The following is a 13,556-nucleotide window of genomic DNA, read 5'->3' as shown; positions in this document are numbered from 1 at the left end:
AAGCCCTTAATCGTTTCTCTTCCTTCCGTTCCAGCAAAAGAGAAGACAAATTTTGCATCAGCCAGTCCTTAATCTTTCTGTCAGCACAAATATCAATGGTGTAAATCGTGAAAATGGCAGTAAAGCTAGGAGACATTTTTATAACTCTGGCAAAGCTAATAATGCACATTTCATTGTTGAGAATCATTGAGTTTAATTGGCTAATCAATTTTTAGGCCCTTTCCATTTGTATTTTGTTTAATCAACAAAAATAAATCGCCCTGCCAACCTTGAAAGACCCAAGTTGGAGAACAGTGGCAGATATTTCGTTTGTCCTGCCAAAAGTGCTTTTCCAACAGAAATGTCTTAATTGAAGATGATTTATATTCAGAAGTGCTGATGTTTTATCATTTGTCTAAAGAAGGAAAAAGCTGTGTAAGCAGGCAGTAGGCAGCCGTTTTAGGCATTGTTTTTGACATTTATCTACACTCTTTATCCTTCAGATGTTTATATAAAAATGACCTGCCCTACCCTTTCTTGCTAATGATTCGGACATCACCTCATGAAGTAGTTGTCAAGTTGTTCCCATAACTTTTGGTTAGAATTAGGATTTGCTCAGGAGAACTCCAGGCCCAGATCGTTTCGCTGTTTTCTCTGCGTTTCCTGTCCTGCTCTCTGGGCCATGGGTGGAAAATGGCTGACATCTCAGCACTGGAGGACAGGCCACATGGGTGTGCCTTGGTGAAGTGCACTGATTCTTGGTTTCTTGGCAAGAAAACATCACTAGTCCCAGCTGGCCATGATATATCAGGGCACCCTGAGGCCTTGATCTGGGTGGGTGACAAGCTTTCTGAGAGTTGCAAGAATGTAGCGTTTGCTTTGATTGCCTCCTTTGCACCCCAAGGAAGGGGAAGAGATGAAGAAAATAACATTTATTTAATACCTACATGGTGTAGTCTCATTTCTTACAACAATTCCAGGAAGCCGCCAAACCCTATGTAGCTGATGAAGAGGACGAGTTTCAGAGAACTTCATAACTAGAATAGCTCACAGTGCCGGATGCAGTGGCTTACTCCTGTAATCAGTAATCCGTAATCCTAACACTTTGGGAGGCTGAGGAGGGTGGATCACTTGAGCCCAGGAGTTTGAGACCAGCCTGGGCAACATGGAGAAACCCTGTCTCTACAAAGGAATACAAAAATCACCTGGATGTGATGATGTGCACCTGTAGTCCCAGCTACTTGCAGGGCTGAGGTGGGAGAATCACCTGAACCTGGGGAGGTCGATGCTGCAGTGAGCTGTGATCAAACCACTGCACTCCAGCCTGGGAGACAGAGTAAGACCTTGTCTAAAACTAATAATAATAATAAACTAGCTCACAGCAACTTATATGTGGAGCGGCTGCAATTCAAATCCTGTTCTGTGGGTCTCCAATTATCTTCCCATTTCACCGGCTGCAGGAAGCTGGAAAAGTTCCCCTCCTTACCCTAAACAGGTTTTCCCTGTAGGGCTCCCAGGGTGCAGGAACTGAAGAATAATAAAGGCTAAAGGTTGGCTGGGAGCGGCGGCCTGTAATCCCAGCACTTTGAGAGGCCAAGGCAGGCGGATCAACTGAGGTCGGGAGTTCGAGACCAGCCTGACCAACATGGAGGAAACCCCGTCTCTACTAAAAATACAAAATTAGCCGGGCGTGGTGGCACATGCCTGTAGTCCCAGCTACTCGGGAGGCTGAGGCAGGAGAATCGCTTGAACCCGGGAGGCGGAGGTTGCGGTGAGCCGAGATCGCGTCATTGCACTTCAGCCTGGGCAACAAGAGTGAAACTCCATCTCAAAAAAACAAAAAAAAGACTAAAGGTTTGTGATTGCTTGTTGTGTGTCTGCCACTTTTCTAAGAGCTTCATATATATTAATTCATTTACACCTCACTTGCCTGTTAGCTGCTGCCATCCTCATCTTACAGATGAGGAAACTGAGGCACAGGGTGCCTGGGGCTGGACCATGGTCACATGGCTAAATGTTGAGGGAACCAGGATTTGAATCCAGGTGTCCTGACCCAGAGTCCGTGCTCTTAGGATTCTGCCTTTCATTGACTGTACCCTAATTGGTTTAATATTCTCTAATATGATTTGGATGTTTGTTCCCTCCAAATCTCATGTTGAAATGTGATCTCCAGTATTGGAGGTGGGGCCTGGCAGGAGGTGTTTGGGTCATGGGGGTGGATCCCTCACAAACGGCTTGGTGCCATCCCCATGGTGATGAGTGAGCTCTCACTCTGTTAGTTCATGGGAGAGCTGATTGTTTGAAGAGCTTGGCACTTCCTTCTCTCTCTTGCGCTCTCTCTCGCCTTGTGACATGTCTGCTCCCCCTTTGCCCCTGCCACGAGTGGAAGCTTCTTGAGGCCTCACCAGAAACAGATGCTGGTGCCATGCTTCTTGTGCAGCCTGCAGAACTGTGTGCCAAATAAACCTCTTTTCTTTGTAAGTTACCCAGTCTTTGGTGTTTTTTTATAGCAGTGCAAGAACAGACTAATGATTCTGCAAGTCTCCAGTGCAGCGAGGCACCAGCTAAGGTGACAGAGGAGGGGAAAATAGTGATTTTATGGAACTTATTTCAGACTTTGTTACGGACAGTGGAGGCCACTGATTTAGTGATTGTCTCAATCCCTGGCTCACTCGCTGATCTTTGACTGTACTGGGACCCCTTTCCTGCTACTTTTTCTCTCCACTTCTGGTTGTTTTCCTTGTGTGCCCCTGCTAAAGGTTTATTTTCCATGAGGCCCTCAGACTGACGGGAGGCCAGCTGTGCTCCAGGGGCCACCAAGAAGCCAACATAGTGACCTGAAAATTACTCCAACAGCAAAAAAAACAAAATTAACCTTAAATCAACCTGGGATCTAATATGCAACTTGGCAACTTCTAAGCCATGTTCTTTTTTTTTTTTTTTTTTTGAGATGGAGTCTTGATCTGTCCACCAGCCTAGAGTGCAGTGGCACGATCACGGCTCACTGCAAGCTCTGCCTCCCAGGCTCACGCTATTCTCCTGCCTCAGCCTCCCGAGTAGCTAGGACTACAGGCACCCACCACCACGCCCAGCTAATTTTTTGTATTTTTTAGTAGAGACGGGGTTTCACCATGTTAGCCAGGATGGTCTCGATCTCCTGGCCTCGTGATCCGCCTGCTTGGCCTCCCAAAGTGCTGGGATTACAGGCGTGAGCCACCGTGCCTGGCTGCCATGTTTTTTGTAAGTAACTAATTCTGGGAAGCCAACAGAGTGGGAAAACCCCAGAAAATGCCTGAAACTCCACAGCATCTTTCTGTTTACCGAGGCCATTCCCTTGCTAGCCCCAGACCGTGCATCTTTGGTACCAAGGTCAGGTGATGCCTGGATTGAGTGAGGGGTGAGGAAGAATTTCCACATTTGACTGGAGTGCGAAGACTTGCAGCAGATCAGATCAATTACTGTAATGACGGTGAAAATACCTGCAGAGGACAATTTCTGATGCGTACGCCATGCCAAGCTCTGTTCAAAGCATTCTGCTTATATTAATCCTTAATCCTCCACTAATCTTGTTAGCTAGATGCTGTTATTATCCCCATTTAACAGATGAGAAAATCTATGTGAAATGTGCATGTCTATTGTAAGTTTACGAACATTAAATTACAGAACCCATCTTAGGATCAAGGCCATGTAGTAGTAGGCTCATGGGCTGGTGGTGCCAGTATCTGGAGCACAGAGGCCTCTTTGTTAATGGTCCTTGGAAACTCACTGAAACATGCGGGGCATATGACAGCCAGCATCTATTGAGTTATTGCTGCACACCAGACACTATTTTTATTTATTTTTTTTCAGACAGAGTCTTGCTTTGTTGCTCAGGCTGGAGTGCAGTGGCACGATCTCGGCTCACTGAAACCTCTGCCTGCTGTGTTCAAGCGATTCTCCTGTCTCAGCCTCCCGAGTAGCTGGGACTACAGGCATGTGCTACCACGCCCAGCTGATTTTTGTATTTTTAGTAGAGATGGGGTTTAGCCATGTTGGCCAGGCTGGTCTCAAACTCCTGACTTCAAGTGATCTGCCCGCCTCAGCCTCCCAAAGTGCTGGGATTACAAGCGTGAGACATTGAGCCTGGCCCAGACACTATTCTGAGAAGTTTGTTTGAATTTATTTAAACCTCACAGAAACACAGGTACTATGATTATGATCATCCTGATTTATGGATGAGGAAACTAAGTCACAGAGAGATGATATAACTTGCACACGGCCGTCTAGTCAGTTCATGGCAAGACCAAGTGTCCACCGAGGCTCCCCATCCAGGCTCTTAACCACAACAGCCTTGTGCCTCTGAGCTGAGGACACTGACACAGCTGGAAAAGGGACCACGGCATGGGAGATGGAGATCATTGTAGGGCTCCCTGTGGACTCAAGGCTCCCGCCCCTCTCAGGTGGCATTGCCTGGCTGGCTTGCCACTCCCTTTATTTATTATTATTATTATCATTATTATTATTATTTGAGATGGAGTTTTGCTGTTGTTGCCCAGGCTGGAATGCAATGGCGCAATCTCAGCTCACTGCAACCTCTGCCTCCTGGGTTTAAGTGATTCTCCTGCCTCAGCCTCCCGAGCAGCTGGGATTACAGGCACGCGCCACCATGCCTGGCTAATTTTGTATTTTTAGTAGAGATAGGGTTTCTCCATGTTGGTCAGGCTGGTCTCTAACTCCTGACCTCAGGTGATCCACCTGTCTCAGCCTCCCAAAGTGCTGGGATTACAGGTATAAGCCACCTCACCTAGCCCTTGCCACTCCGTTTGGGAAGGGCCCTGTGGAACTGGGAAGTTGATTCCATCAACCTCCCTTGTCACCTGCTGTTTGTTTGTACCTGTGATCACCCCTGCAGGGAAGAAAACAGAGAAGAGCTCTGATACTAATCCCAACACAAATCTGAAGGCATTTACTGGGTCTTGGTGACATGCAAAGCACATTTTCTCCTTGACCCCACAACAGCCCTATGAGGTTCATTCTGAATGATCGTGTCTGTGTGGTAAAGGGGGAACTGAGCCTAGTGGGAGGGGGCCGCTGATCCTCCCCACACAGCTCCCGAGGGGCGGATCTGGGCTCCGGAAGGGCTGACCGATGCCCACTGGGGCAGGAATCTGCAGACAGCTCCGGGCTTCGTTGTGCCCACCTGGGCATTTCCTGTGTGGTCCGCTCTGCTGTTCTCTTGTCTCCTGAGTATTTTTTCCTTCTGGTTTGCTGCCTGGAGACTCTCAGCAGCCCGGAGGTTTTCAGAACAACACGATGAGATTTTCCCCAGCCCTGGAACTGCTTTTGCTGTTGCTTGTGCATCCGACACCTGCTGGGCTGATGAGCTTTGCAAATGTCACTGAGTGTTGAGAGGGAGCTGTGAGAGATTTGCAGGAACGCACCATCCCAGCTGCCCCCTCGGGGGTGGGCGGCGGCTGGAGGGGTGGTGCTGGTCCTTCCTCCAGCCCAGCTCTCCTTGGCAAGGGAAGAGGTGGCATTCCTGCTCATGGAGCTGACCTGGGTACCCACCACCTGCCAGTTCCTCTCTCTTCTCCTGGGGAGACAGTGGCCGTTTCTACGTGGTTTTCCCGGCAGCATTGTCTCTTAAAATTTTTGGTCACCTTTTGAGGATATAGAAACATTTTGACCTTTTCCTTTCTGGATTTCTCTTTTCAGAAAAATGCACACATACACACAATTTTGTGTAGAAAATTTGAGGTTTTAGCCAGGTGTGGTGGCTCACACCTGTAATCCCAGCACTTTGGGAGGCTGAGGCGGGTGGATCACCTGAGGTCAAGAGTTCGAGACGAGCCTGACCAACATGGTGAAACCCTGTCTCTACTAAAAATACAAAATTAGCCAGGGCTGGTGGCATATGCCTGTAATCTCAGCTACTTGGGAGGCTGAGGCAGGAGCATCGCTTGAACCCTGGAGGTAGAAGTTGCAGTGAGCCGAGATCGTGCCACTGCACTCCAGCCTGGGCAACGAGAGCGAAACTCTGTCTCAAGGAAATATAAATAAATAAATAAATAAAATTTGAAGTTTTCAGCCTGGCATGGGGGCTCACACCTGTAATCCCAGTACTATGGGAGGCTGAGTTGGGCAGATCGCCTGAGGTTAGGAGTTTGAGCCCAGCCTGGCCAATATGGTGAAACCCTGTCTCTACCAAAAATATAAAAATTGGCCAGGTGTGGTGGCACACACCTGTAGTCCCAGCTACTTGAGAGGCTGAGGCAGGAGAATCACTTGAACCTAGGGGGCCAGGGGTTGCAGTGAGCTGAAATCGCGCCACTGCACTCCAGCCTGGGTGACAGAGCCAGACTGTGTCTCAGAAAAAAAAAAAAAAAATTCAAGGTTTTCACTGACACTCGTAACACTCGGAGCCTCCTCAGACAGTGCGCCACACCTGCCCCTACCCATGCCTGGAAATCTAGCTTAAAAATCAGGTTCTCTGTTTCTTCCCTCTCCATTGAGGGCAAAGATAGAAAATTGATTTTTTTGTTTGTTTGTTTTTTGTTTTTTGAGACGGAGTCTCGCTCTGTCACCCAGGCTGGAGGGCAGTGGCACGATCTCGGCTCACTGCAAGCTCTGCCTCCCGGGTTCACACCATTCTCCTGCCTCAGCCTCCTGAGTAGCTGGGACTACAGGCGCCCGCCACCACACCCGGCTAATTTTTTTGTATTTTTTTTAGTAGAAATGGGGTTTCACCGTGTTAGCCAGGATGGTCTCCATCTCCTGACCTCGTGATCTGCCTGCCTTGGCCTCCCAAAGTGTTGGGATTACAGGCGTGAGCCACCGTGCCCGGCCAGAAAATTGAATGTTAAATTCTCTGCCCCTCTTCTTCTTCTACTGTTGTCAGTCAGAGGCTTGGCAGGAAAGTATATCGCACACTCACAGGTGACAGAAGAGAGTCACGAGAGAAAGTGTTTTCACGGAGTTAAGAAAAGGAGACAGGCTGGGTGCAGTGGCTCACACCTCTAATCTCAGCACTTTGGGAGGCTGAGGCAGGAGGATTGCTTGAGCCCTGGAGTTTGAGACCAGCCTGGGCAACATAATGAGACCCTTTCTCTACCAACCCCCCACCGCTGCTTCCCAGATTAGCCAGGTATGGTGTGGTGGCGTGTGCCTGTAGTCCCAGCTACTTGGGAGGCTGAGGGGCAAGATCATGTAAGCTCAGCACGGGAGTTCAAGGCTGCAGTGAACTATGATCGTGCCACTGTACTCCAGCCTGGGTGACAGAATGAGACCCTGTCTCAAAAAAAAAACAAAAAACAGGGATTGGTTCCACTGGGGCAGCAGGAGGAAGCCCCTTTGTTCCCTAGAACTGAAGCCTGAGAGAAAAAGGGACTTGTGATCGAGAGACCTCCAGGTGCTGCTGTGGGGAGGAAGCAGGGGGTCAGTGTTCCTACTGTCTTGACCCTCTTCCTACCGTCATCCCTGCCCGTGGTGCCTCCCCAGGGCCAGAAGATGTGGAAGGGCAGCCTCCCAGGCACAGATCCCAGAGGAAAAAGAGGAAAAGTCATCTGAAGGGCAATCTGAGAGTATTTAGCATGTCGCCCTTCTAGGTTCATTTTTTTTGAGATGGAGTCTCGCTCTGTCACCCAGGCTGGAGTGCAGTGGCACCATCTCGGCTCACTGCAAGTTCTGCCTCCCGGGTTCACGCCATTCTCCTATCTCAGCCTCCCGAGTCACTGGGACGGCAGGCACCCGACAGCACGCCTGGCTAATTTTTTTGTATTTTTAGTAGAGACGGGTTTCACTGTGTTAGCTAGGATGGTCTCCACCTCCTGACCTCGTGATCTGCCCGCTTTGGTCTCCCAAAGTGCTGGGATTACAAGCCTGAGTCACCGTGCCCGGACTTTTTTTTTTTTTTTTTTTTTTGAGAGGTAGTCTCACTTTGTTGTCCAGGCTGGAGTGCAGTGGTGTGATCTTGGCTCACTGAAACCTCCACCTTGCGGGCTCAAGCGATTCTCCTGCCTCAGCCTCCCAAGTAGCTGGGATTACAGGCATGCACCACCACACCCGGCTAATTTTTTTTTTCTATTTTTTCAGTAGAGTCAGGGTTTCACCGTGTTAGCTAGGCTAGTCTTGAACTCCTCACCTCCAGTGATCCGCCTGCCCTGGCCTCCCAAAGTACTGGGATTACATGCGTGAGCCACTGCGTGTGACCATCCCTTCTGGATTCTTAAATAACCTCTGCCCAGCAAGTAGATCGCAGTTTTGAGATCAAGAAAGGCAGCTGTGTCGTTTTATTTATTTATTTATTTATTTATTTTTTAAGAGTTTCGCTCTTGTCGCCCAGGGTGGAGTGCAATGGTGTGATGATCCTGGCTCACTGCAACCTCCACCTCCCAGGTTCAAGCAATTCTCCTGCCTCAGTCTCCTGAGTAGCTGGGATTACAGGTGCCCACCACCACGTCCAGCTTTTTCATATTTTTAGTATAGACAGGGTTTCACCATGTTGGCCAGGCTGGTCTCGAACTCCTGACCTCAGGTGATCCACCTGCCTTGGCCTCCTAAAGTGCTAGGATTACAGGCATGAGCTGCCGCACCTGGCCTATTTTTACTTTTATTATTATTTTAGAAACGGATATTCTGTAACCTTGAACCCTGGACTCGAGCAATCCTCCCACATCAGCGTCTCAAGTAGCTGGGACTACAGGCATGCCACCATGCCTGGCTAATTTTATTTATTTATTTATTTTATTTTTATTTATTTATTCTTTTTTTTTTTTGAGATGGAGCCTCACTTTGTTGCCCAAGCTGGAGTGCAGTGGCCCAATCTTGGCTCACTGCAACCTCTGCCTCCTGGGTTCAAGGGATTCTTCTGCCTCAGCCTCCCAAGTAGCTGGGATTATAGGCATGTGTTGCCACGCCCAGCTAATTTTTGTATTTTTAGTAGACACGGGGTTTCACCATATTGGCTAGGCTGGTCTCGAACTCCTCGTTACCCGCCCACCTCGGCCTCCCAGAGTGCCGGGATTACAGGTGTGAGTCACTGTGCCCGGCCTTATTTTTATTTTTTAAGAAACAGGGACTCTCACTCTGCCACTCAGGCTGGAGTGCAGTGTTGTGAACGTAGTTCATTGCAGCCTGGAACTCCCGGACTCAAATGATCCTCTTGCCTCAGCCTCTGAAGTAGCCAGGGCAACAGGCATGTGCCACCACGCCCACTTAATCTTTAAAAGAAGTTTTTGTGGAGATGGGGTCTTGCTATGTTGACCTGGCTGGGGTCAGCTTTAAATGCTCTCTTTTGGATTTGGGTATTATGGAACTTTGTTTAACTTTGCTAGGGTAGTTTAGTAATTCTGTTAGTGATCGCAAGCTTCCTGGTTTTTGCCAGAGGCTTTTAAATCCAGTCTTTTAGTTTCAGTTTTTTTTTTTTTTTTGGCCTATTTTATTTATATGCCTGTCATTACAAGGCCACTTTGAAAAGCCTCATTGTTTTCATGATGATGACTCAATCTGCCTCGATATCACAGGGAATTGTATATAAATTGCTCACGTGGCATTATGTGCAAAGGTAGTTTCCCCTTATTGTATGGTAGCTTGATGTTTAGAAACGGCCATTTCTAGATTTTGCAAAAAAGCGCAATTATACGTGGGAAGAAATGGAGAAACTAGAAGGTGTTATGTGGTGTCAGGTATTACTGGGCACCAGCTACAACTCACCCCACTGAGCTTGGGGCCAGGACATCTGGATTCTGCTCTTTGCTCTGGCTAGTACTTCCCTGTTGCCTTGGGCACCACCTCGAGGTATCAGGACCTCTGTTCCCTGGAGTTACTATTACTGATGAAGACTTGCTCCTTGACCAAACTTGAATCTGGCTTCTCTGAGCCCCCTTCTCAGCTAGGCCTTTAGCCCACCCCCACCTTCCAGGCCTTCCCAGTTAGTTTTAGCAAGAATACTACTAAAGTTAGAGAGCTGCTAGATGAGTTTAGAGAGATATCCTCTATTCTGGATATCTGATCACACCTGATCAAGTTCCTTGTCCCTATCCTTGTTGTCTTAGTCAACCTGCCTTCAGCAGGAATCCTGTTAAGTTGAGTTAGCAAGAATCCCCCTGACTTTAATATCTTTTCTTAGTAATTTCCCCTCCACAGACGCCTCCCCCGCTCATTGGCTACTGATCTCCAGATGTCTTTGCTGTATTTGGAGTTGAGCCCAATCTTTCTCCCTGTTGCAATGACCTTGACACCAATTGTTGTAATCCTAAATAACGTCTGCCTTACCATTTGTAAAAAGTGTCAGAATAATTTTTTGCTTTGACATGACCCATCATAAAACCTTGGAATTGATTGGGATCCTCAAGGACCTCTAGTTCAACCTCGCCTGAAATATCAAGACCTGTAAGAAGGCCGGGCGCGGTGGCTCACACCTGTAATCCCAGCACTTTGGGAGGCCGAGGCGGGCGGATCACAAGGTCAGGAGATCGAGTCCAGCCAGGCCAACACGGTGAAACCCCGTCTCTACTAAAAATACAAAAAAATTAGCCAGGTGCGGTGGCTCATGCCGGTAAACCCAGCACTTTGGGAGGCCGAGGAGGGCGGATCATGAGGTCAGGAGATTGAGACCATCCAGGCTAACACGGTGAAACCCTGTCTCTACTAAAAATACAAAAAATTAGCTGGGTGTGGTGGCGGGCGCCTGTAGTCCCAGCTACTCCGGAGGCTGAGGCAGGAGAATGGCGTGAACCCGGGAGGCGGAGCTTGCAGTGAGCCAAGATCGCACCACTGCACTCCAGCCTGGGTGACAGAGCGAGACTCCGTCTCAAAAAAAAAAAAAAAGAAGATCACTACTCACTGCCAGGGGCCCAGTCACTGCCCTTATAGGCTGGTTCTCCTTGTTAAGAAGCCCTGCCTTGGTCTCAAGCAAGGGCTGAAATCTGCCTCAGCTTTTACTCATTCATCTTAATTCTGTCTTTCTTTGAAAGCTGTTCCCTCCCTTATTAAGAGAATATATTAGCTTTTAACCAAGCATAGTGGCACACGCCTGTAGTCCCAGCTACTTGGGAGGCTGCGGTGGGAGGATCGTTTGAGCTCTGGAGTTCAAGACTACAGATCTTGCCACTGCACTCTGCACTAAAAATAAATAAATAAATAAAAATAATAAAATAAAATAAGAATATATTAGCTTTGAAAAAAAATTTTTTTTTTGAGACAGGTTCTTGCTCTGTTGCCCAGGCTGGAGTGCTGTGGTGCAATCACGCAATCACCGTTCACTGCAGCCTTGACCTCCCAGGTTGAGGGAATCCTCTCACCGCAGCCTTCCTAGTAGCTGGGACTACAGTTGCATACCACTGCACCAGGCTGATATTTTTCATTTTTATTTTTAAATTTATTTTTATTTTTTTAGGCAGAGTCTCACTCTGTCCCCCAAGCTGGAGTGCGGTGGTGCCATCTCAGCTTATTGCAACCTCCGCCTCCTGGGTTCAATCAATTCTCGTGTCTCAGCCTCTCAAAGTGCTGGGATTACAGGTGTGAGCCACCGCATCTGGCTTTTTCTTTTTTTTTTTCCGAGACGGAAGCTTGCTCTATCACCCAGGCTGGAGTGCAGTGACTCGATCTTGGCTCACTGCAATCTCCGCCTCCCGAGTTCAAGGGAGTCTCCTGCCTCAGCCACCCAAGTAGTTGGGATTACAGGTGCATGCCCCCACGCCTGGCTAATTTTTGTATCTTTAGTAGAGACAGGGTTTCACCATGTTGGCCAGGCTGGTCTTGAACTTCTGACCTCAAGTGATCCACCCACCTCGGCCTTCCAAAGTGCTAGGATTACAGGCGTGAGCCACCACACCCGGCCTGTATTTTTATTTTTTGTAGAGACAGTGTTTTGCCGTGTTGCCGAGACTGGTCTTGAACTCCTGGGGTCAAGTGATCTGCCAGCCTCAGCCTCTCAAAATGCTGGAATTAGGGTGTGAACCACTGCGCCTGGTGCAATTTTAATCATCTTAAGAAAATAAAAATAAAAATAGAATAAAAACGTATTACTCATCTTGTGTCCTTGAACAGGATTCTGAGCCTGGTTGAGCCTGTGTTGCCGACCTAGGAATATTGTTACTGTAGAAGGCTGTTAGGGTGATGTGCCGGGGTTGACTCTGTGTGGACTCCATCTTTATTTCAAGGTCCTGGATGGTTCTGCTCCTCTGCTTCTAATTTTAAGGCCTTTGTTTCTTTCCTCTGTTATTAGCGATGGCTGTTGCCTCCTCTGGTAGAGTTTTATAAATGACACACTTCTTTTTCTTCTGTGGAATAAAATGGATGGGCTTTGTGGAAGCTGTTTGTCACTCAGAAGTTTTTTTGTTTGTTTGTTTTTCTTACCTTCCAGGTTGATGGTCGCATTCCAGATGTAAACAGCTTCAGAAGCCTGACGGTCATATGGTGAGCAGTTTACACTTTCATATACGCCTGTCATGTGCTTTGAAGGACTTTCTAGGGGCATCAAGGGTATGTGAATAAATTTGCTTTTTCACTTATTTGTCTATTATCTAGCCCCAAATCTGTGCCTGCTGTTTGTTGATTTTCACCCCCTATTCTTTTTTTTTTTTTTTTGGAGATGGAGCCTTACTCTGTTGCTGGAGTGCAATGGCGCTATCTTGGCTCACTGCAACCTCCGCCTCCTGGGTTTAAGCCATTCCCCTGCCTCAGCCTCCTGAGTAGCTGGGATTACAGGTGCCCACCACAATGCCTGGCTGATTTTTGTATTTTTAGTAGAGATGAGGTCTCGTCATGTTGGCCAGGCTGGTCTCGAACTCCTTACCTCAGGTGATCCGTCTGCCTCGGCCTCCCAAAGTGCTGGGATTACAGGCATGAGCCACTGCACCCGGCCTCTTACTTCTTTTTTAACATGACAATATTCTGTTGGAAGTGAGGCAAGAGCAAAGTCAGGGAGACCAATTAGGAGGTGACAGTGATGAGGGTGCTGGCGATGTAGCTGGTACTGGCAATGGGCTGCTGGCGATGGAGATGCAGCAGATTCTGGAACCCTTTGAGGGTTGAATTGACAGGGTTTGCTCCGGGCGGAGTGTGAAGTGTGAGAGGAAGATGTGTCCAGGAGAAGGAAGAACCCATGTATTTGGGGTTTGTGAAGTGACAGTGGTTGATCATGGCTGCTCTGGGCTCAGTGGGCTCTTCTCGGCCCTTCGGCAGGTAAGAGTTCAAAGCTGGAGTTGAAAGGCTTATGTCTTGAGCTCTCATCGAGTTGTTGATTAGTTCCTGGGTAAGGTCACTCCCTGGTAGAGCAGTTACCTCTTTTGAATTGGTGACCACAGCCTGTGTCCCCAGCCCTGGTGTGCTGCTAGACATAGGAAGAGGCAGGCTGGCTGGGCGTGGTGGCTCATGCCCCTGTAATCCCAGCACTTTGGGAGGCCGAGGTGGGTGGATCACCTGATGTCAGGAGTTGGAGACCAGCCTGGCCAACATGGTGAAACCCTATCTCTACTCCAAATACAAAAATTAGTTGGGCATGGTGGCAGGTGCCTGTAATCCCAGCTACTTGGGAGGCTGAGGCAGGAGAATGGCTTGAACCTGGGAGGCGGAGGTTGCAGTGAGCGAAGATTGCA

The 13,556-nt window shown here is 48.3% G+C and overlaps 1 protein-coding gene across 1 annotated transcript in view; it reads left to right on the top strand.

Moving 5' to 3' along the window:
- Nucleotides 1-13,556, top strand: part of TIAM1 (TIAM Rac1 associated GEF 1) — a 441,710-nt gene that overhangs the window by 82,217 nt on the left and 345,937 nt on the right. The window contains exon 2 of the mRNA XM_063601293.1: nt 12,323-12,375. The gene's annotated coding sequence lies outside the window, so the exon portion shown is untranslated. The remainder of the gene's footprint in view (nt 1-12,322; nt 12,376-13,556) is intronic.

This window comes from Pan paniscus, chromosome 22, assembly GCF_029289425.2.
Source record: "Pan paniscus chromosome 22, NHGRI_mPanPan1-v2.0_pri, whole genome shotgun sequence".
NCBI lineage: Eukaryota > Metazoa > Chordata > Mammalia > Primates > Hominidae > Pan > Pan paniscus.
Note: the sequence above shows the minus strand (reverse complement) of the source record. Positions and strands in the feature narration are given on the sequence as shown.